This window comes from Chrysochloris asiatica, unplaced genomic scaffold, assembly GCF_000296735.1.
Source record: "Chrysochloris asiatica unplaced genomic scaffold, ChrAsi1.0 scaffold00287, whole genome shotgun sequence".
NCBI classification, from domain to species: domain Eukaryota; kingdom Metazoa; phylum Chordata; class Mammalia; order Afrosoricida; family Chrysochloridae; genus Chrysochloris; species Chrysochloris asiatica.
In genome coordinates this window covers 1,561,345-1,584,090 of record NW_006408805.1, presented here as the reverse complement: position 1 = coordinate 1,584,090, position 22,746 = coordinate 1,561,345, and the positions used below count along the sequence as shown (strand labels likewise).

Here is a 22,746-nt window from a genome sequence, read left to right as displayed (position 1 = left end):
GTAGGTTTGTTAGTATTAGGTGCCCTTGAGTAGGGTCTGACTCATAGCAAACCCATGCACAGCAGAAAAAAACATTGTCCAGTTCTGCAGCATCCTCATGAATGTTGTTATGTTTGAGCCCTTTGTTATTGCCATTGCATCAATCCTTCTCATTGGAGATCTTCCTCTTCTTTGCTGACCCTTCACTATAGCAAGCATGATGTCCTTTTCTATGGGCTAGTCCCTCCTGACAATATGTTCAAAGTACAAGATACAAAGCAATTCTCGCTTCCAAGGAGCACTCTGACAGTACCTCCTTCAAGATAGATGTATTTATTTTTCTGGTAGTCCATGGTACTTTTAATATTCTTCATCAATATCACAATTCAAATGTATTGATTCTTCTATGGTCTTTATTCTTTGTCTAACTTTTACATGTATATAAGGTTTGGATCAGGTGCACCTTAGTTCTAAAACTGATATTGCTTGGTGGTGTTGTTGTTAAGTGCCGCCGAGTCGGTTCCGACCCATAGCAACCCCGTACAGGGTTTCTGAGGCTGTAAATCTTTACGGGAGCAGAAAGCCTCATTTTTCTCCCATGGAGCAAGCTGGTAGTTTCAAACTGCTGACCTTGCGGTTCACAGTCCAATTCGTAAACACTACGCTACCAGAGCTCCTTGATATTGCTTGTGAACACTTTAAAGAGGTCTCTTGCTTCAGGTTTGCCTAATGCAGGAGTGGGGAACATCTGGCTCATGAGCTGTATAAGGCCTGTGAAATCATTTGGTTTGGCCCTGCCCAGGCAACTGCAATTCCAGCTATCACATTGTTGTTGTTTTTGTTGTTAAATGCTGTTGGATCTGTCCTAACTCATAGCCACCTAGTATAGAGTTTTGAGGAGCAGTTGGTGAGCGTGAACTGCCGACCTTGTGGTTCAAACTGACCTTGTGGTCCTGTGCTCACCCTACAATGCCACAGTTAAACATTTGACCAGATATAGAAAGCTAATTTTCAAGTTGATAATTTTGTATGGCTCATGGATGATGTTATAAATAACCAAATGGCACTTGGTAGAAAAAGTTTCCCTACCCCTGGTGTGGCGCCATGGATTAATGCACTGGACTGCAAAGTTGGTTTGAATTGCAAGGTCGGCAATTCAAACTCACCAGCTGCTCCTTGGAAACCCTATACAAGGTCACTCTGGGTTGGAATCGACTCAATAGTACTTAACAGGGAGGCTTGTAAGAGAGCACCATGCTAGGTACTACAGGAGAAACAAAAATGAATTAGACAGGGCTTTCAAGGACTACTTGATCCATTTACAAAAACCCATGAGCTAGAATATAAAGCACAGTGAAAAAGTTGCTAGTAGATAAACACAGAACTTAAAATCCAAATGGTAAATCCCACAAGCTGAAGCCACAGAGGGTGCTGTGAGAATACCAGACTGGATAAAACTCTAGATACTGGGATTTGTGCTGATATATGGGCAGTTGAAATGATTCTAGTTCATAAGAGGCAAAGAGCTAAAATTGAGACTTCTGCGAAAACTAGCACCCTATGAGGTATGTACCTGCATAGAAATTATGGCTAGAAAAATATCATTCACAGGATCTGAATAGAATAAATATCTCCTGTGAGAACTGAGGACTCCGGGTCTAAATCATTTGTGACTATAGTGTCTGAATTTACACTACTGGTATTCCTAAGCTGAGAAATGAGTATAAACACAGGTCCCAGACCAGTATAACTTGTGAGGTTTAAAGCAGAAGGAAATGGAAACATATTCTGTAAGAATTCACCCCAGAGTGACACTATTCAGTATTCTCACAGCAAAATAAAATCACCTTTGAAGTGCTAACAGTACAAAATCATAAACCACATGAGGATATGATACACTATTTGTTGTTGTTAGGTGCCATCGAGTTGGTACCGACTCATAGCGACCTTATGCACAGCAGAACGAAACACTGCCCAATCCTGGGCCAACCTCACTATCATTGTCACGCTTGAGCCCATTGATGCTGCCACTTTACTAAGCCATCTTGCTGGGGGTCTTCCTCTTTTTCTCTGACCCTCCACCTTACCAAACATGATATCCTTCTCCAGCGGCTGGTCCCTCCTGACAATATGTCCAAAGTATGAGAGATCAAATTTCCCCATCCTGGCCTCCAAGGAGCACTCTGGCTGCATTTCTTCCAACACAGATCTGTTTGTTCTTTTGGTAACCCATGACACTTTAAATATTCTCCTCCAACACCATAACTCAAAAGCATCAATTCTTCTATGGTCTTCCTTATTCATTATCTAGCTTTCACATGCATATGAGGTTATTGAAAATACCATGGCTTGGGTCAGGTGCACCTTAGTCTTTGTGCTGATATCTTTGCTTTTTGACACTTTATATCATTTGATTTCTTGACTTCTTCCATGAGTGTTGATGGTTGATACAAGAACAATGAAGGCCTTGACAACTTCAATTTTTTCTCCATTGATAAGAATGTTTTTACTGGTCCAGTGGTGAGGATTTTTGTTTTCTTGACATTGAGATGCAATCACATACTGAAGCCTGTGCTTTTTGATCTTCATCAGTAAATATTTTAAGTCTTTTTTTATTTCAGCAGAAAGTTTATATCATTGACATATTACAGATTGTTAATAAATCTTCCTCCAATCCTGACGCCACGTTTTTCTTCATATAACCCAGCTTCTCAGATTATTTGCTTAGCATACAAGTTAAATAAGTATGATGAAAGAATACAACCTTGTTGCACACCTTTCTTAGTTTTAAACCATTCAGTGTTCCCATGTTCTGTTCAAACAACTGCCTCTTGGTCCATGTACAGATTCCTCATGAGTACAATTAAGTGTTCTGGAATACTCATACTCCACAATATTGTCCATAGCTTGTCATGCCCCACACAATTTATATATATATATATATATTATATACTATTAGGGAAAGTCAATAGACAAATTAAACGGTTTAACATTCCAATACTATAACAGCCTGAGTGAACTTTAGTAAAGCTATGTTTTAAATGTTCTAAAGAGATTAAAAACAAATAGAAATCAAAAAGTATAAAATATTTTGAAAAGGAACAGGCAAAAAACCAAGACTTTCTACAAATGAAAAAAAATATAGTTATTGAAATAAGACCTCAATGGTTATGTCCAACAGCAGCTTAGACAAAGTTGAATAATGAATTGATGAACTGTAAGATAGACCCAAGGAAATTATCAAAGCTGCAAGAAAGATAAGGAAGGAGATATAAAATATGAAGGCAAAATCACAAAGGATAGAACAAAAGGACCCAAACCACTTCTACAAGGAGTTGTAGAAGAAAACGGAATAGAGAGAATGGGAGAATAATAACAGTTAATTTTCTAGAATTGATGGATGACATGCATCCTCAGATTGAAGAAATATGGAGAATTCTGAGGAAAGGTACATACAAATAAATTCAGACTTAGATATGATATAATTAAACAGAATAACCAAAGGAATTCAACCTGTGTACTAAGGAACTAGGTTCCCTTGGTTCCTGATTCTCCAGACTTGGAAAGGTACAAGTCACCTCACCAACCCTATAGAGACCACTCATAGCCTTATTTCCTTCCTTCTTTTTAGAGACTAAGTTGAAATTGGATTATCCAGCATTTCTTCTGTCTCTTGTGATCCTGTGGAGCAAAGCAAACCCACTCTGAAGTGGACACTGGGGATGCCCTTCCCCATCTGTACCTTGTTAGTAGTGTCAGTGGCTTCAGAGGACTATAAAGCTTGGGCAAGGTAATTGATTCATGAAAGCGGCATGTTGCTTGAGTGTATGTGTAGGGGGGTTGGGGCATTGAAGAGGAAGGGGAGAGGGCTTAATGGGAAGCAAATGCCATAGCCTGGCCTATGTGTGGATCCTCCCCCAGTCCATGGAACATTAGCATTCCTCAGACACCTGAAGGCATTTGGACCTGATGGGATGGGGTATGCTGCTGGTGCTCTGAGAAGAACAGTGAAGTTTGGTTCTAATTAAGGGGGCTGGGAGCATGGGTGGATGTGAAGCAGGAGTCCCTTTCTTGTGTCCTTTAAGAAAATGTGGTTTGATTTGGCAGTTGTCAAGTGCTGCTTCACATTGTGGTTATTTCTGGTATCAAGAGCACTGGGCTTTGGAATCAGATGGATGTAGGTACAAATACCAGAGCTACGTTTTACTAGCTCTGTGACTCTAGAAAAAACACCTAATTTCTCTGGTCCTTAGTATCCTCCTTGTATGAATAATGAGAGAATAATTCCTACCTAACAGTGTTATTTGGAGTCCTGGTGTGGTGCTGTGGGTTAATGCACCAGACTGCAAAGTTGTTTGAACTGCGAAGTCAGCAGTTTAAGCTAACCAGTCGCTCCTTGGAAACCCTATACAGGGTCGCTATGGGTCGGAACCGACTCAACGGCACTTAACAACAACAACAACAGTGCTATCGAGTAGGGTAAGCACTGGTTCAGCAGTTCAAATCCACCAGTCACTCCCTGGGAACCGTGCATAGTTGGAACCAACTCATGGCACTTACCAATAACAGGGCTATTGAGAAGAATACATACAGTAGATCTTTTGAAGGTACTCAGAAGAATGTTTATTATGGAATGGATGCTCAAAAATGATCAGTTTCTTTTATTCTTGGAAATGACCTTTTAGGGAAATTATTGTGTTTTATGCATCTTTGTAACCCCCAGGTGCCTAACGCCATGCCAGGAACACATAGTAGATTGCCAAGTCAAAGAGTAAGTGAATAGCCTGCACATCAAGCTCCCAACACCCTCACCTGAGCATAGTTCTCAGTTGCCAGGAAAGAGAAAGATGAAATTTTGTCTTAGATTTCCCAAGCGTTATTAAGACGAGCATACCTGTTGAACACAAGTTAATAAAATGAACTAGCTGTTGAACAATAAGTAAAGAGAAACTATTTTCATGAGGCCATTTGACAAACCTCCTCCATCCGAGTAAGAATACGGAGAGGCTCTGGCTTCCTCTTCTGGGGAGGGCCTTGCTGCTGGGAAGGAGACTGCACTGCAGAGGGTAGGGGTGGACTACCTAATAAACAAGGTAAACAGTCTTACTTGTGATTAGTAAACAAGCACACATAAGCGTGTGCTTACCTTGCTTACTGGGTACTCTGTCACTGTTGTCGTTAAGTGCCGTCAAGTCAGTTCAAACCCATAGCAACCCTACATAGGGTTTCCAAGAAGTGGCTGGTGAGCTTGAACCACCAACCTTGCTGTTCAAACCGACTTTGCAGTCCAGTGCATTAACCCATAGCACTGCACCAGGACTCCGTTGCAGAAACTTTGATTCTGCAGGAAAATGCTGTGGTGTTGGGAGACAGACAGATGCCAGCCATATCTAGAAGCAGAATCTTTGATGTGGTGAAAAGAATTGTTCATTGCAGATTAGTAAGTAAGCATAAGGAAGGCTGGAGTCTTGGTGTGGCACTGTGGGTTAATGCACTGGACTGTAAAGTCGGTTTGAACCTGAAGGTCAGTGGCTCAAGCTCACCTGCTACTCCTCGGAAACCCTATACAGGGTCACTATAGGTGGGAACCGACTTGACAGCACTCGGAAACCCTGTACAGGGTCGCTATGGGTCGGAACCGACTCGATGGCACTTAATGACAACGACAACAACAACAACAAACAAGGCTTTGCTTACCTGCTCATTGGGTAATCTGACATGGTCAGGGAGCATCCCATCTGTCCTCTTTGTCTCCCTCCTCCCATCCCTTTCATGGGGGGCAGGGGTAGGCTGGCCTGAGGCTGGGGGAGAAGGCTCCTCTTCAGCCTCAAAGCCTCTCTGGCTGGGGTTCCTGCCCACCTGCTCTTCAGCAGTTGCTGGTGGAGCGGGTCAACATCGATATCTTCAAGCTGTCTTCATTCGGTGCCAAACATCTGTGGAGTGGATCTACTGGCCATTTAGTTTCTGTTTGTTTTGGGTGTGACACAATCTCCATTCTTCACTTTAATGACTCCTCTTTATTATTATTGTCTTAACCACTCTGTTTATTTGTTCTTCCCCAGCCCAAACCACTTTTCCTCTCCTCTCCTAGATTTGCCAAGGCCCATGCAGCCCTCCCTGCCTTCCCCGCCCCCAACTTCAGCCTTCTCCTCTGGCTTTCCAGCCCTACTCTCCCTGCTGGGAACTTCACTCAAAACAGATGTGACTTCCTTCTCCTCATCTTCTTCCTCTTTTCCCTGATTTGCCAAGGGCTGCAGGGGGTAGAGAGGGTGAGGCTCTCCACCCACATCCTGTTCTCCCCTCCACTTCCCTGCCCAGCTCTACTGTTCATGCCAAGGGAGGGAGGTGGAGCAATGCATGACAGGACATCTATTTAGTGCCAACAGTGAGGGGTGGTAGGCAAAGCTGTATAGGAATCTTATCTCTGGGGACTTGGTCAGCAGTGAGCCTTGGGTCCCACCCCCTATCTCTGCAACAGAGGTGTACTGTCAGGTTTGGGCACACTGCATGCCATTGTTGTTGTTGTAAAGTGCCGTGGAGTTGGTTCCGACTTATAGTGACCCTACACAGGGTTTCCGAGGCTGTAAATCTTTACGGGAGCAGAACGCCTCATCTTTCTCCCGTGGAACCACTGGTAGTTTCGAACTGCTGACCTTGCGGTTCACAGCCCAATTCGTAACCACTACTCTACCGCATGCCATTAAGTATGCGAAACTTTTTGACGCTGTGTTGTATGTACCATGGCCCTCTGCCTAAATACTGCCTGATTAGCAATGTGCTAGGAGTCCTGGTGTGACACCATAGGATAAACACTGGAATGCTAATCACAACGTTGGTGGTTCAAACCCACCAGCTGCTCTTTGGCAACCCTATACAGGGTCATTCACTATGAATCAGAACTGACTTGATGGCATTTAACATCAGGAGTCCCTACGTAGACTACTTAATGTTTAAGCACAGGACTACTAACCTACAGGTTGGTGACTTGAACCCACCCAGAATGTCTTAGAAGACAGGCTTGGTGATCTACTTCTGAAAGATCCCAGCCTTTAAAATCCCGTGGGGCAGTTATACTCTGCACGTATAAGGTTGCTGTGAGTTGGAACTGATTCAACAGTAACTAACACCTCAATGGTCACTAATAACAGCAATATATATAATTATATTCATCAATGTATGAAACACTTTTACATCCATTGTTTCAAGTACCTTTGCCACCTCCCTGTCATGCAAGACTACCAAGACAAGGGAACCTGAGGCTGTAGTGCCACTCAGCTGGTAAGAGGCCAAGTGAGGAACTGAACTTGGATCTACCAATATGAAGGTCTGCCTTCCTGGCCCCGGCCTGTTGGACCCTATTAACCAAATTTCTGGGAATTAGCCTCTTTTGACGAATAGAGCTTGGCTGTAAAGGCATCAGGACTCACCTCTTTGTTTCCAGAATCATTTTCTACCATCGGCCACAAAGAATCATTGGAATTCGACCTCTTGGATTACCATAGTGATTTTAGAAGTGATGTTGTAGCTCCCACTGTGCAAAGAATATTGAACTATACAGGAGTGGGGAATGCCAAAGAAACTCAAGATAGACTTATCATCAGGGGGTGGTGAGCTTGTGACAAAGACGTAGACTCTACAAGCAGTCACTAATTCAATCAGAGACCAATTCAGGTTTTTCTGGGCCAGAGTTTTCACAATTATTCTTTTGGAGGGTGGGGCAGGTCAAAGGGTGGGTTTTCTTTAATGAACACAAACTTACTAGGCTCCTCCAAGGACCTTGTAAGAACTTGTGTAAAAGTCATTAGCTTCCTGAAAATTCTGCCCCAGGGTAGAGCTAAAACAAGTTCAAACTAAGCACATAGTCAGATTATCAGCTAAAACATAGTTTGGAACATGTTATGACACTGATTTGCAATACTCAGCGGGTCCCAGAATCACCTGGGGCATGTATTAAAATGCAGGTTGTACTTTATCCCCAGAAATTCCTCCTTTTTAGTTGATCTGGGGTGAGAATTAGAGCCTAAAATTTTAATGAGCCCTTCTGAGGATTCTGTAGAGGACATCTGGGGACTAAACTCTAAGGTATATGCTGATCCAGTGCAGTACCGGCATGAGAAAGGGAAACCCAGAGAACTGAAATGCCTGCTTGTAGTCATGGAACAAATCGGCAGCTGAGGCAGAACCAGAATCTGAGTTCTGCATTCTCAGCTAAACCTTTCAATGTGCTACACTATTTCTGACAGAATTTCACCTCCTGAAGAAGGTGGAGTGTTAGCATGGGCTAGGGATGTGACTGGTATGGAGTAGGGCAAGGCAGATAAGAAAGGTTTGTGAGAAAATGCATAATTGGTCAAACAGCTTGCTCACAGGTTAGCAACTTTCCAAGCAGGGCTGCTTGGGACTCTTGAAAGGTCCTAAAGGAGCAGCCTGGGTCACTGGGTAAGTGGCCTGTAATTGTGGGCAGGTGCTTTAGGAGAAGGCTGGAATGTCAGTGGAATCAAGACTTAAAAGCCTTCCATAGCTCTCCAGGTCAAAGGTCACCATCGAAGGACCCAAATGTCAAGGCAGTGTTCTCATTAAGTCAACATATTAATTTGTCTCCAATATGAACTTTATTTGTTTGTTTTGGCCAGAGGTTTAATCTAAACATGTAAATGATTCTCATTTTCTGGTTAAATAATGTCTCTTCCTGTAGTCTCTTCTGAAGACATGATAGTTCCAGAGCTGAAACTCTGGAGTGGGGAAGGCTGAATGCCCAGAATGGGATAGGGGGCATTGGAGTGAAAGAAGAGGGAATGAGGCAAATAAAATTTGCTCCTTGACTGATAAGAGAAATGGTCTACTTGCTATGCCTCAGGAAACTGTCTTCCTCTCAAACTAGTATGTGGGGGCACACTTCCATGTCTGCTGCGCTTTCCTTCTGGTCTCCTCTAAACAATTAGCCTGGCCTATGAGGACTCCTGGTGTGGCGCTCTGGGCTAATGCGTCAGACTGCAAAGTCATTGGAACTGCAAGGTTGGTGGTTCAAACTCACCAACTGCTCCTTGAAAACCCTATACAGGGTCACTATGGGTCTGAATCAACTCGATGGCACTTAACAACAACAATGGGTGTTGTAGGGTAATGCATTGGACCACAAGGTGGGTTTGAACTGCAAGGTTGGTGGTTCAAACTAACCAGCCGTTCCTTGGAAACTCCATGCAGAGTTGCTATGAGTCAGAACCAACTCAACAGCTGTAGAGGACTCCTCGACCAGGGAACCAGGGGAGGACCTGTAATTGGCCTGTGATATGGAGGACGCTAGCCCCTCCTCAGATTGAACCAGAAACAAGTTCCTGATGAGATGATGCTGACTCATGGTGCCTCCATGCATTACAAAGTAGTAAACTGCTCCAGAGAGTTTTCTTGACTACAACTTTCATGGAAGTAGATTTCCAGGACTTCCTTCAGAGATGCCTCTAGATGGACTTGAACCAGCCAGCAGTCTAGCAAGTAGTGTCTGTATCATGCAGAGACTCCCTCCAGATTAACAGGAGGAGAAAATTATGCAATGCCTCCTATGCCACTCTGGGCAGTTTCTAAAGATTGGGGAGCCTGATAAGGACTTCGTTGTCTGGCCCAGCAGTCTGCTCTTAACCAGGATCACTTGTGCACAATGCCAGGCAGCATCATTCACTTTGTATTCTAGAGCTGTTTGACCAGGGAGCGCTGCTCCTGAGAGCACAGTTACTCCCCTTTTACCCATTTGCAGGAGCCCAAATTTCACAGTATTAGAGATTTAGCTGCTAACCTAAAGGTTAGTAGATCAAACCCCCCTTTCCCTCTGAGGGAGAAAAATGTGTCAGTTGGTTCCTGTAAAGATTTACAGCATTGGAAACCTGATGGGGCAGTTTTACTTTGTCCTATTTGGTCAAATCAACTCTAAGGTGTTCGTGTTTTCTCTCTTCTCTCTCTGTCTCTCTCTCTCTCTTTTTTTTTCTTCCTGGTTTGTAGGGGAAAGGGCAAGTACAATTCAGAAGGAAGGGAGAGAGGAGAAATTTCCCCTGAAGTCCTACTGTGTGTCAGGCCCCGGGCAAGAGTGTCCAGGCAGATGAGCATTAGAAAGCTGAGGGAAGGATGGAGAGGACAAGGCTGGGGCTGGAGAAGTGGAGCAGCCAGAGGAAGGCCAGACCCTTGAAAGATGCTATTGTTTAAGGTCTCTGCTCAGAGAAGCCCCCAGTAAAAAGAACTTGTTAGAGAGGGGCAGGCTGGAGACAAGCTGCTCTCAGAGAGCCAGTGAACCGTGCGAAATGACTTAAACTAACATCCCTGATGGCACTGGGCTGAGACCCAGGAGTCAGGGCTGTGTGTTCATCAGAAATTCATAGAAGGTGCCCCGCGGCTCGGCTTTCTCTGGCCGTCTTGTTCATTGAGCAGTTTTTTCTTTCCAGTCCCATGGCTCTGAAAGGGCGACAGGAGTTGCCTGATGGGGAAGATCAAGTGGCCTTTGAAAATCTCTCTCAGAGTTTATTAAACCCTGAGGCCAGGGCAGGCCAGCCAGGAGGCCTAGCCAGGCCTGGCTCTTCTCTCTAGGTTCCCCAGAGGGAGCCTGGCCTGTTCTCATGTCTCAGACTTGGCAGGCCTGTGCAGAGGGCCTAGGGGTGAAGGGCAGGTGCTGGGAGGAACTGCAGTAGATAGCTCATCTTTTTCCAGAAGAGGAGAGAATGAGGGTGGGGCCCTGGGTTGAGTAGAGGTCCCCACTCCCATAAATAGAACTCGGCAACTTCTGCTTTATGCAGAAGCCTCTCGTCACAAACTCTGTAAAATGTTTGTGCTAAAGGTATACATAGAAGACAGCTGGAGGAGTGGGTTGGAGGGTCTGAAGGCTCAGTGACCAAGTAAGGGCAGGAATGAGGCTTCTCAGAGGAAGCCTGACATTTCCAGCATCTGATAAACCTCTTTGCAGAAATGCAGAGATAAAAGATCTCACCTACAGAGCCTCAGTGTACAGCCTTACCCTCATCCCTAGAAAGACTCATTTGGGCTGAGACAGTGAGGACACCAGCCTGCTCACGAAGGTAGACATACAAAGCAGGTAACTTACAGAGCTTTGAGTCAATACGCTTTGTTTGCTCTTTGGTGGATTCTGTGTGTAGACTAGAACTGCTCCATAGAGTTTCCAAGGCTGAAGCCTTTCAGAAGCAGATTGTCAGGGCTGTCTTCTGACACTCCTCTAGGGGGTTGAACTGTTAACCTTTTACTTAGTTCTGGAGTACTTACCATTTGCATCAACGAGGGGCTCCTTGAGTCAATATAAAGAACAGTTAAAGATTCATTCATTCCACAAACTTACAGTGACCCTTCTATGTGCCAGGCATTCTCCTAGGCCCTGGATCTGCAGTAGTGAGTGGAGCAGTTGACCAGCGTTGTTACTGAGAGGGCAGAGGGTATTGCAGGAGGCAACTTTGTGATCAGCAAATATGGCTCTGGCAAAGCCACTTACAAACTGGGTGACCCCAGGCAATACCTGTACTTCTCTGAGTCTGGAGAGGGAGGAATAGCCAAGGATATTCTGCAGTCAGGTAGACCTGTTCCTTTTTATATACTGGAGATCTGAGTAAGAAGAAACCAAAAAAGCCAAATTCATTCTGACAACATGACACAGGGCTTTCTTCTTTTTCTTTTTGACTAGGACAGTTTTATTGCAGGTTGCGAAACAATGCAAGTTATTTTTGTTTTATACTATATATAGAATACCAATGAGTGATTATCTCTAGAGGATGAATTTTCAAGAAAAACAATTTTTGTTTATCCTTGACTTAAAAAAACACACACACACATTGTAATTCCCTCCCTGCAACCACATTGATCCTAGTTCCCTGAGGTGGCTCCTCCGTAGGGCTCTCTTGGTTGTAATCTTTCTGGCAGCAGACTGTCAGGCTTTTCTTCTTCAGCACCACTGAGTGGGTTTGAGTCAATAACCTTTAGGTTCCTAGTTGAACACACACTTTTTGCAAAGCTCAGAAGAGTTCTGTTTATTTACAAAGTTGAAAGTCATCCACTGAATTCATTACTCCTCACCCTTTCACCTTTTTAATCTTTTTTCATTTTACTATGTCCCCTGCCCCCATAGGATCTTGAGTCTACTTGTTTTCTAATCCCTATACCCCTTGCTGGGAGCACAGTGGCTTCATGCAATAAGCATTGAACTGTGAACCAGAAGGTTGGTGGTTCGAGTCCACAAGCTGCTCCATGGAAGAAAGATGAGGTTTTCTGCTCCTGCAAAGATTTAAAGCCTTGGAAACCCTATTGTTGTTGTTAAATGTTGTTGAGTTGGTTCCGACTCTCAGACCCTGTATAGGGTTTACAAGGAGTGGCTGGTGAGCTTGAACCACTAACCTTGTGGTTCAAACTGACATTTTTGTTTTATCCTACAGCGCCACACAAGGACTCCTGGAAAACTTACACAGGGTCACTATTAGTAAGAACCGACTTCACAGCACTTACAACAACAACCCTTGCTGGAAGCTTCCAATAAAATATGATTGATCTTTCCCAAGCCAGTTTTGGATTTGAAACTTTTGTCCCTGCCTATTTTTATACTTCCCCTTTAAACAAGTTCAAAGACCTTTAAATTTTCTCCTAAGAGTCTTTCTCAGTAACTATAGAGCATAAACATATGGGAACAGTCGAAAGATATAAAGCTAGAGTTCAAAGTTATACGTGGTAACTGCCCCTGAACTTTGAATAGATTGCAAAGAGTAAGATATACCTATATTTCCCCTAGACTACAAGCCTCTTTCTCAAGGGCCCAGGAAGTTAAGAGGGAAGTTTTAAGGCTTTACCTCTGAAGTTAAGGCCACAGTTAGTTCCTTGCTGAAAATATGGGGACCAGCACCTTGTTCTAAAGAGAAAGGACATGGGGAGGACAGTGATAGTGGGGGCCTTTTCACCTTGGTAGTCTTGGAGCTACACAGTCAACTGAATTTGGGCTAGCAGAGAGGTTTCAACTCTTGCTCCAACTCTTCCTGATTGGAGGCATCTGCCTCGAGCACTCTGTTTAGAGATTCTGAGACTGTCATGATTCAGTGGAAGAGGGTTGCTATTGATTAGTGCTGCCTGGCAAATGCACAGGCTGGAGGAGTGGTGGAGTCTGTTGTATTTTCCCTGTGCTTCAACCAAATGAAAAGAGGAGAGAGTTACAAATACTCGTGCTGATCCTGTTTTTGAACAACAACAAAAAAGGAGAACAAATGCTCTGACAATCAGAGCATCTGAATGTGGGAGCTGTGCCAAAAAGTTAGTACATGTGTGAACTGTATGTACCTTCATACAACTGTCTCTTTTAAAGCTGGAGGACATTCCTAAGATAAATTAATTCTTAGTGGGTTTTTAAGGTACTAAAAACAAAACAAAACAAAAAACAAAGTCAAAAAACCTATAGTGAGTCTTTCTTTCAAGGAAATCTTACACAAAAGCATTAAAAAAAAAAATAAAGTTGAAGTGATCTGGTTTTGAAATAGGGGCTGGGAATAAAAGCTCTGCTGCTTGTGAGCTGCTACCTACATTCCCCTTCCTGGCCCTTCCTGTGGTGGCTGAGGAACTTCTAGTGCTCACTGGATCTTCATCTGAAAACTGCTAATCTATTCCACCTCTCTGTTTTTGTGTGTGTGTGTGTGTGGAGGGGGGGGGGGGGGGAGACACGGACACGGGGGCAGGGATGCATTTAAAAATATTTTTATAGTTTAAGTAATTGAGACTCAGGAAACTATGGCTGAGTTAATTTTACAAATATCCTAACAGTTGCTTCACCTTTACACATAGATGATAGATGGATAGACAGCTGTTGTCAAGTTGCTTCTGACTCATGGTGGCCTTGTGTTCAATAGAACAAAATGTGGCCTGGTCCTGTTTGATGCTCATGATCAGCAGCATGTTTAAGTCCACTGTTATTAATTCTGTGCCAGTCTGTTTCACTGTGGGTGTCTCTTGCTCTTGCTGACTCATACGTCACCACATCTGGTGTTCTCCTCCAGCAGTTGATCCTTCCTCATGATGTGTCCACAGAAAGCAAATAGGACTATGCTCTATTGTGCTTCATAAGACTTTCATTGGCTGATTTTGGATATTGGTCACTAAGACTTTGTTTCTAGACTGTCTCAGTTTGGAAACTATTAAAACCTGTCCATTATGTGAAACCGTATTAGTATTTAATATACTAGTGGCCTAACTTCCAGTATTACAATAACTTGCAAACCACCACATATGACAAACTGACAATTCACACATACCACTGTAATCCTGATCAGCATTCTCATATTCTAGTCCCCCCACTCCTAGGCAGTGAATGACCTTCCGCTGTTAAAAAACGACTTTCTTCCTGGCTGCCCCATACATTGGTGTATACATGCCTATAATATTCTCGATTCCTACAGTGTGGTACTGAAGGATATGCACTGGACTGCAAGGTCAGCGGTTCAAACTCACCGGCTGCTTCTCAGAAACTCTTTACAGGGTTGCTATGAGTTGGAACTAACTCAAAGGTACTAACAGCAACAATAACAGCTTAAGGAGGATCCCAAGACCTGGTTATCAGTCTGGGCTACTATTGATGTTATTGTGGCTTCTTACTCTACCCCAGCACATCTTCACCTCCCCCTTGCTCTAAAGTTCAGAGCTTGCCTCCAATTCTCTGAGTATGGTTTGGGTAGGGAACAATGGTAGCTCAGGATTCTAGCTACAGTTCTGGGACTGGTATTTAACTGTATGCCCAAAGACCACTCTGTCCTCCACCTTCTCCTTCTCCTAAGTCTGTTGCCTGCCCTTTGAACATACATTCTGAATGCACCTCCTGTCTGGCCCTGCTATCCCCTAAACTGTTCTTCTGTCCACTTTTCTCCCTGAAAGAAGAGGACGACTTACAATTTACATTCTTCTTCTCTGGTGAGGAATGTAGGGCCTATGTTAGCTAAACTGCCTAGCTCCCATCCAAGTCTCCACATTCTGGCCTGTGGGGGCAGGGACCCTCTACATATTTCTCTGCCTTCACCTCCCCAGAAGACAGCAAATGGCTATGGTTCATTCAACTCTCCAAATTCTACTTACTGGAGCTGAATTAACTCAGCACAGCATGTTTTACTTTGCTGCAAAAAAATCCCTTTGCTTACGACAGAGCAGGGTCCCCAGAGGACCAGAGCTCTCACAGATTCACCCATCCCTGCTCCTTGTCCACCAGGAGAGCTCTGTCCACACTTTTCTCCTCTAGTTCACTTCACAGTCTTTTACAAGCCAGTAACTTCCCAAGAGTCTCCCTGGATTGAAAGAAGCAAAGTCATTCCTCTCCATATCTCAACCCATTCATCCTCATGCAGCACAAAGCCCGCTGTACTGGGCCTTATGCCAGTGTTCGTTTATTGTGTTCTTGGGCGCTGAGCTCTGGTGTCTTTCTGATTTATTTGATGGGCCTTTGCATCCCTCCACATATGTATGACTGTCTAAGTCTTTAGTCCTCCCTCAAGAGGAGCTAGTCCAAAATCCCTCCGTTAGATACTTAATAAAGAGAGTACAGTGAGAAAAATAAACAGGCGATGATGTGCTGCAGAAAAGCCCCCGGGTCGTATAACAGTTAATGCATTTGGTTCAGAAGAAAGGCCTGGCCATTGGCTTTTTAAAAATCAGCTATTGAAAGCTTTATGGAGCACAATTGTTGTCTGACATACAAGGGGTTACTGTGAGTCAGAATCAGTTCCATGGCAACAATGACTATGTTCTGTAGAGGGTCAGATGACTGAGCATGGGTGGACTGGGAGTGAACCAGGGAGGGAGAATGAAGGGGGCGACTTACAATTTAAGTTTTTCCTCTCTGATTGGAAACATAGGGCCTAGTAATTTGAACTGTCCAGCTCCCATCCAAGTGTCCACATCCTAACTTGGGGCAGGGACCCTCTACATACTTCTCTGCCTTCACCTCCTCAGACGGCAAATGGCTGTGACTCCTTCAACTCTCCAAATTCTACTTACTGGAGCTGGATTAACTCAACACAGCATGCTTTACGATGCTGTCAAAAATCTCTTTGCTTACGACAGAGCAGGACCCCACCCCCACCCCCACCCCAGGACCAGGACTCTCACAGACCCACCCATCCCTGCTCCTTGTCCACCAGGAGAGCCTGCCTCTCCCTTCCTTCTGGCCCTCAACCCTTCTCCAGCCCCTTTATGCACTTCTGCCCCTGCCCTTATCTATTTTTTGTTCCTTCTTGGTTTTCCCCACTTTCCTACCCTTCTTGTTTCTTTCCATCCAGCTTTGTTTCATGCTTTCCAAATTCTTCCTGCATTTTTCCTGCTTTTAGCAGTTGAAGTCCAGAGAAATTCACATCTCAATGGAAGCGAGGAAAGGTGAAGTCCAGGGACTTTTTGAGATGTAGAGATCTCACTCCACATAACCCTAGGCACTGAACTGTTGATTCAGGCAAAAGGGCAAAACTGGAATCAGAAGTTTGGAGAGAGATGTAGGGGGCATGAGAGACATTTGGATGAGAGTTTGACCAGTCAGTTCTTTTCTTTCTTTTCCTGGGTAGGAGCGTCCTGGATAGGAATGCTAAGGAGTTAGGAATTAGAAATGAGGGAGTCACAGACTTTGGACCTGGCTTTCCCTGAACTCAAATGCTCACTGTTATGACAGTTTCAGATGACTCCCCTCTTCTCCCCCCACCTATTATAAGAAATCTGCAGCCTGAGCCAAAACCTTGGCTCCACTTAGAACTGCAAACCTTGTGGGTTTGAGATGAAACATATGCTGTTCTGGAATGTGGCTATTAGCCAAGGGAATGCTCAGAGGCCCCTGCAGAATTTGCAGCCATCTGCCTGAGGTTGAACTGGAGGCGGGGGAGGGGAATGTGACAGGCTATTGGGCCAGGAAGGAGAGTCTGAGGACACCTTCCTTCTCTTCACTCCACTTAGGAGCAGTGCCTTTGTCAACAATCAAGTGGATCTCAATGTACTGTATTTCCTCCCTGGGGAGATGCAAAGTCAGGCTCAACCTCAGATGCCATGGGTCAAAGATGCTGGCTCCAAAGTGAACAGGTGCTGATTAGTATAGCATTTTGCATACTCTTTGAATGTAATTCATTTCCTGCCAAAGACAAAAATTTCCCCTGTCTCAGGCTCCTCTTGGAATCCACATCATTTCCCATGCTCCCTCTCTAGCACCATGCTACTTCTGGTCCTTGCCCTTGTAATGGCCCCTTCCTTATAGCATCTCCTGTCCTCATAGTCTCTGGTGGTCCTAATGGGGAGACTCAGCCTGTCTATTCAGCAAGGCCACAGAGTGCATACTCAGGTCCATGAGAAGCTCATAAACAAACTTGCCTCTTGAGGTCATATTCCTGGCCCCACCATTCCCGAGGACTAGGGATAACTTTCTTGGATAGCTGAAGAGCTAGGCTTCAAAGCTTTTGACAGGATCGAATCATCAAGGATGCATGGTTTGTAATGGGAAAGAGTCAGCTGGAAAGACCCAACCAAAATCATGGGTTAAGCAGCTCTTTTCAAATGCATTTCTGGAAAATGAGGGAAGAGGAGCAAGGAGCAAGGCTTAGGGGATTCTTAGGGGCTTCAGGTCCCTGGGTGGTGCAAATGGTTCATGACTGAATACTAATCTAAAGGCTGGTGGTTGGAACCCACACAGTGGAAATATGAAAGAAAGTCCTGTTGATCTGTTTCGATAAAGATTATGGCAAACAAAAGGCTATGGGACAGTTTTACCACAGGACAGTTTTTTAGTTTGCTATGCGTTAGAATTGACTCAAGGTCAATGGGTTTGTTTTTTGGTTAAAAAGAAGCTAGAGATGATTTTGTTTTGTTTTGCTTTTACCTTAAAAAACATTTTTTTTTAAAAGAGAATATAAGACCAATAAATAACATCATGATAAATGGAGAAAATATTAAAGTTGTCAAAGGTGTCATTTTGCTTAGATCCAATATCAACACTCATGGAGGTAGCAGTCAAGAAATCAAACAACATGTTGCTTTAGGAGAATTTGATGCACAAGACCTCTTTAAAGCAGTTGAGAGCAAAGATATCAATTTGAGGACTATGATATGCCTGATTCAAGCCATGATATTTTCAATAGCTTTATGTACATGTGAAAGTTGGACAATGAAAAAGGAAGGTCTAGTAGGTTCTTCATGTAGGTTCACTGGGTCCAAATGATGTGCTCCATTTCTGGCTTTTCTTTCTTGGTGGTGGTCAGATCCTTTGTGAAGATTCTAGGACATGGCTTAGTTTTAACAACAAAATCTTCCAAACCTTTTAGTTTCACTTTCATTTTGCACAGTTCATTTTTAAGTTCCTCTCTCTTTCCTTCTGCATTTTATGATGAGCAGCAAGGAGACAACACACAATCCCTTTAAAATCTTGTTTAGAAATCTCATTAGCCAGATATTTGCCTATGCAGTGACAAAAACTTGTCTTAATGTATTCATATGTTTGGTGGCAGTTAGAATTTTGTCCTGCTTAAAAAGTTTCACCCTTTCTCCATTAACATAGTCATAATTTTCTTTTAAAGCCTTACCAGAGCACATTTAATGTCTACATTTCTAGCAATATTCTGTTGTTGACACCGTGTGTATTCTTTAATGATCGAGACTTTCACTATAGCTTTCCTCACTTCTTCCTGAACCTTACCAAAATTGCCTTTGATATCTATAATTCTAAGGCCATTGTCTTAGGCTGAGTTCTCTAGAGATGTGAAACCAGTGACACTTATATATGTACATATAAAGAGAGGTTTATAGCAAGGGAATGGCTCACACAGTTGTAGAGGTGAGCAGGTTCCAAGTCTCTGGATCAGATGTCAGGCTGAAAGCTTCTGACTCACATAGCTACAGTGCCGATGAACCAAGATCGGCAGGTCAGACGTCAGACTACCAGGATCAGCAGCTCACTGGCTCAAGTCCAAATAATTGGAGGTTGGAGCATGAGACAGATGCAAGATCCAGACCCAGCAGAGAGCAAACAAGGTTTGTCTGAGTATCCAAAATGTTGGAAGCAGGCCACACCCTCAAGAAAGCTTTCCTTCATTTGATTGACTACTCATAGCAAACCTCATCATAGAGCCCACTGCATTGTATTAGATCTCATCATGGAGATAACTACATCTCAACTGCCAAACCACTGAGAATCCCGGTCTTGTCATGTTGACACAAAACCTTCACTATCACAGCTATCTAGGCTTTTACTACTGTTGTTGTTGTTGTTAGGTGCCATCGAGTCAGTACGGACTCATAGTGACTCTATGCACAACAGAATAAAACATTGCCCAATTCTGGGCCAACCTCACTATTGTTGCCACGTTTGAGTCTATTGATGCTGCCGCTTTGCCAATCTATCTCGCTGGGGCTCTTCCTCCTTTTCTCCAACCCTCCACCTTACCAAACATGATATCCTTCTCCAGCGACTGGTTCCTCCTGACAATATGTCCGAAATATGAGAGACAAAGTTTGGCCATCCTGACCTCCAAGGAGCACTCTGGCTGCACTTCTTCCAAAACAGATCTGGCAGCTCATGGCACTTTCAATATTCTCCTCCAACACCATAACTCAAAAGCATCAATTCTTCTACAGTCTTCCTTATTCACTGTCTAGCTTTTGCATGCATATGAGGTTATTGAAAATACCATGGCATGAGTCATATGCACCTTAGTCCTCAAGCTGACATTTTACTCTTCAACACTTTAAAAAGGTCTTGTGCAACAGATTTACCTAATACGTTGTTTGATTTCTTGACTGATGCTTCCATGAGTGTTGATAGCTGATCCAAGAAGAACCAAGTCCTTGACAACTTTAATCTTTTCTCCATTGATAAAAATGTTGTTTATTGGTCCAGTGGTGAAAAATTTTGTTTACTTTACATTGAGATGCAATCCATACCAAAGGCTGTGCTCTTTGATCTTCATCAGTAAATACTTTAAGTCCTCTTCACTTCCAGCAAGCAAAGTTGTATCATCTGCATATTGCAGGTAGTTAATGAGTCTTCCTCTAATCCTGATGCCATGTTTTTCTTTATATAACCCAGCTTCTCGGATGATTTGCTGAGCATATAAGTTGAATAAGTATAGTGAAAGAATACAACCTTGTCTCACACCTTTCTGAATTTTAAACCATTCAGTGTTCCTATGTTCTGTTTGAACAATTGTCTCTTGGTCTATGTACAGATTCCTCATGGGCACAATTCAGTGTTCTGGAATACTCATACTTCGCAATGTTGTCCATAGCTTGTCATGATCCACACAATTTAAAGCCTTTGCGTAGTCAATAAAGCACAGGTAAACATCTTTCTGATATTCTCTGCTTTCAGCCAAGATCCATCGGACATCAACAAAGATATCCCTCATTCCACGGCCTCTTCTGAATCTGGCTTCAACCTCTGGAAGTTCTCTGTCAATGTATGCTTGTAGCTGTTTCTGTATTACTTTTAGTAAAACTTTACTTGCATGGGATATAAAAGAGAGTGTCCGATGATTTCCGCATTCCGTTGGGTCACCTCTCTTTGGAATGGGCACAAATATGGATTTCTTCCAATTACTTGGCCAGATAGTTGTCTTTCAAAATCTTGACATAGATGAGTGAGTGCCTCCTGTGTCGCCTCACTTTCTTGAAAGATTTCAATTTTTATTCCATCAATTCCTGGTGCCTTGTTCCTTGCCAATTCATTCCTTCAATGTACCTTGGACTTCCTCCTTCAGTATCATTGGTTCTTGATCATATGCTACCTCTTGAAACGGTTGAACATCAACCATGTCCTTTTGGTACCATGAGTCTGTGTACTTCTTCCATCATCTTGATGCTTTCTGCATCATTCAATAATTTGCCCGAGAATCTTTCAATAATGAAAGTTGAGGCTTGAATTTTTTCTTCAGTTTTCTCAGCTTGAGAAATGCTGAGTGTGTTCTTTCTTTTTGGTTTTCTGACTCCAGGTCTTTGCACATTTTGTTGTAATATTGGACTTTATCTTCTCAAACTGACCTTTGAAAATTTCTGTTCAGCTCTTAGACCTCCTCATTTCTTTCAATTGCTTTAGCATTTCTATGCTGGAGAGCAAGTTTCAGTGTCTCTTCTGACATCCATTTCGATCTTTTCCTTCGTTCTTGTCTTCTTAATGACTCTTTGCTTTCTTTCTGTATGATGTTCTTGATGTCATCCCACAACCCTTCTGGGGTTTTATTTTGTTGTTGTTGTTTTCAATTACTAAACATTTAAAATATATTTCTAAGCAGAATGGGCCAATACCCTTAGTCAATGCTGATCCCCATAGTAGAGCAATCCACAAAGACACAGCACTGATTTCCTTCCCATTATCAGGGGTGAAAAATAGACAATTTGTTTCTGAAACAAAACCACAATTTCAGCAGTTTACAATGTTTCACTGCTATTATGGCCCTGGTAGAAATGATGCCGTTTTTTTGCTTTTATTTTTCCTTTAAAAACAAAAAAAGTTTCTTAAGACACTAAATCATCAATTTGGAATGTAGATTCTGAGCACAAAGCATTTCAGTTCACATTAAAAAATAAAGAACAAATTCCCATAGCCTATTGTCTCAGTCACTATGAGTCAGAACCTACTCCACGACACATAGCAGCAACAACAAATTGCCTGAAAGTAGAGTCGTGGTGTGCGGAACTTTCCCCCTGCTTTGGTATGGAGAGTCACGGCCCCTTGACCCAGACCGAGACCGTGAATAACCATAGCTGGTGCTTCTCTCTGGATAAACTCGGATATAAGATGTTTCACCCTCATGAGAGCGGAATTTGGTGTCATCCAGTTTACGCAGGGCATATTCCATATCTTCTTTTCGGATATATTTAACCATCCCCATACCATCTTTCTGCACATCTGCTCAACAGACATCCCCAGCTTCTTGCATGTGATCCTTCAGGTCCTGCCAGCTGCCTGAAACAAGAACTCAGAAATCAGATCTTCTGGTAGAAGGCCCATTCCTTCCACCGCGGGGCCACACACCCCAAACTCCGTAGGTCCAGGGAAACGTCACACGAAGTCAACACTGGCCATAATCATAACCATTCCTTCCATAAATTGCATCTTCAGCATCTCGGGGATCCTGGAAGTCCACAAAGGCGAAGGGCACGAGGCCGTGCCGGTTCTTCAGCTGGATCCTCGCGGATGTGGCCTTACTTATAGAACAAGTCTTCCAGGTCCTTCTCGAGCATGTCGGTCGGAAGGTACCCCACGTGGATGCGCCCATCTCCCTCGCCGCTGCGCTCGTTTGCCTAGTCCGACATTCGCCCAGCCCGACGCCACTGGCTCACCGCAGCCCACGTTGCTGCCGCCACCTCAGCTCCGGTCTCCCGCCGCCCCGCCTCCCGCCCCCCCAACCCCAGCATCCTGAGTACTTGAAGGCACTCAGCTGCACTGCATTGTGGGAACTCAGAGCCCCCCCCCCCCCCCTTCTGGTTTTTGGTCTTTAGTGTTTAATATATCAAATCTGTTCTTCAGATGATCTCTAAATTCAGGTGGGATATGTTGTTGTTGTTGTTAAGTGACGTTGAGTCGACTCCGATCCATAGCGACCCTGTAGAGGGTTTCCGAGGAGCTGCTGAGCTTGAACCGCCAACCTTGCAGTTCAAACGGCTTTGCAGTCTGGTGCATTACCCCACAGCGCCACACCAGGACTCCAGGTGGGATATAGTCAAGGTCATATTTTGGCTCTGGTGGACTTGTTTTCATTTTCTTCAGCTTCAGTTTGAATTTGCTTATGAGCAATTGATGGT

At 43.7% G+C, this 22,746-nt stretch overlaps 1 pseudogene; it reads right to left on the bottom strand.

Moving 5' to 3' along the window:
* Positions 1 to 1,584: 1,584 nt before the first annotated feature.
* LOC102819971 lies at positions 1,585 to 22,257 on the bottom strand (annotated as a pseudogene).
* Positions 22,258 to 22,746: the final 489 nt, after the last annotated feature.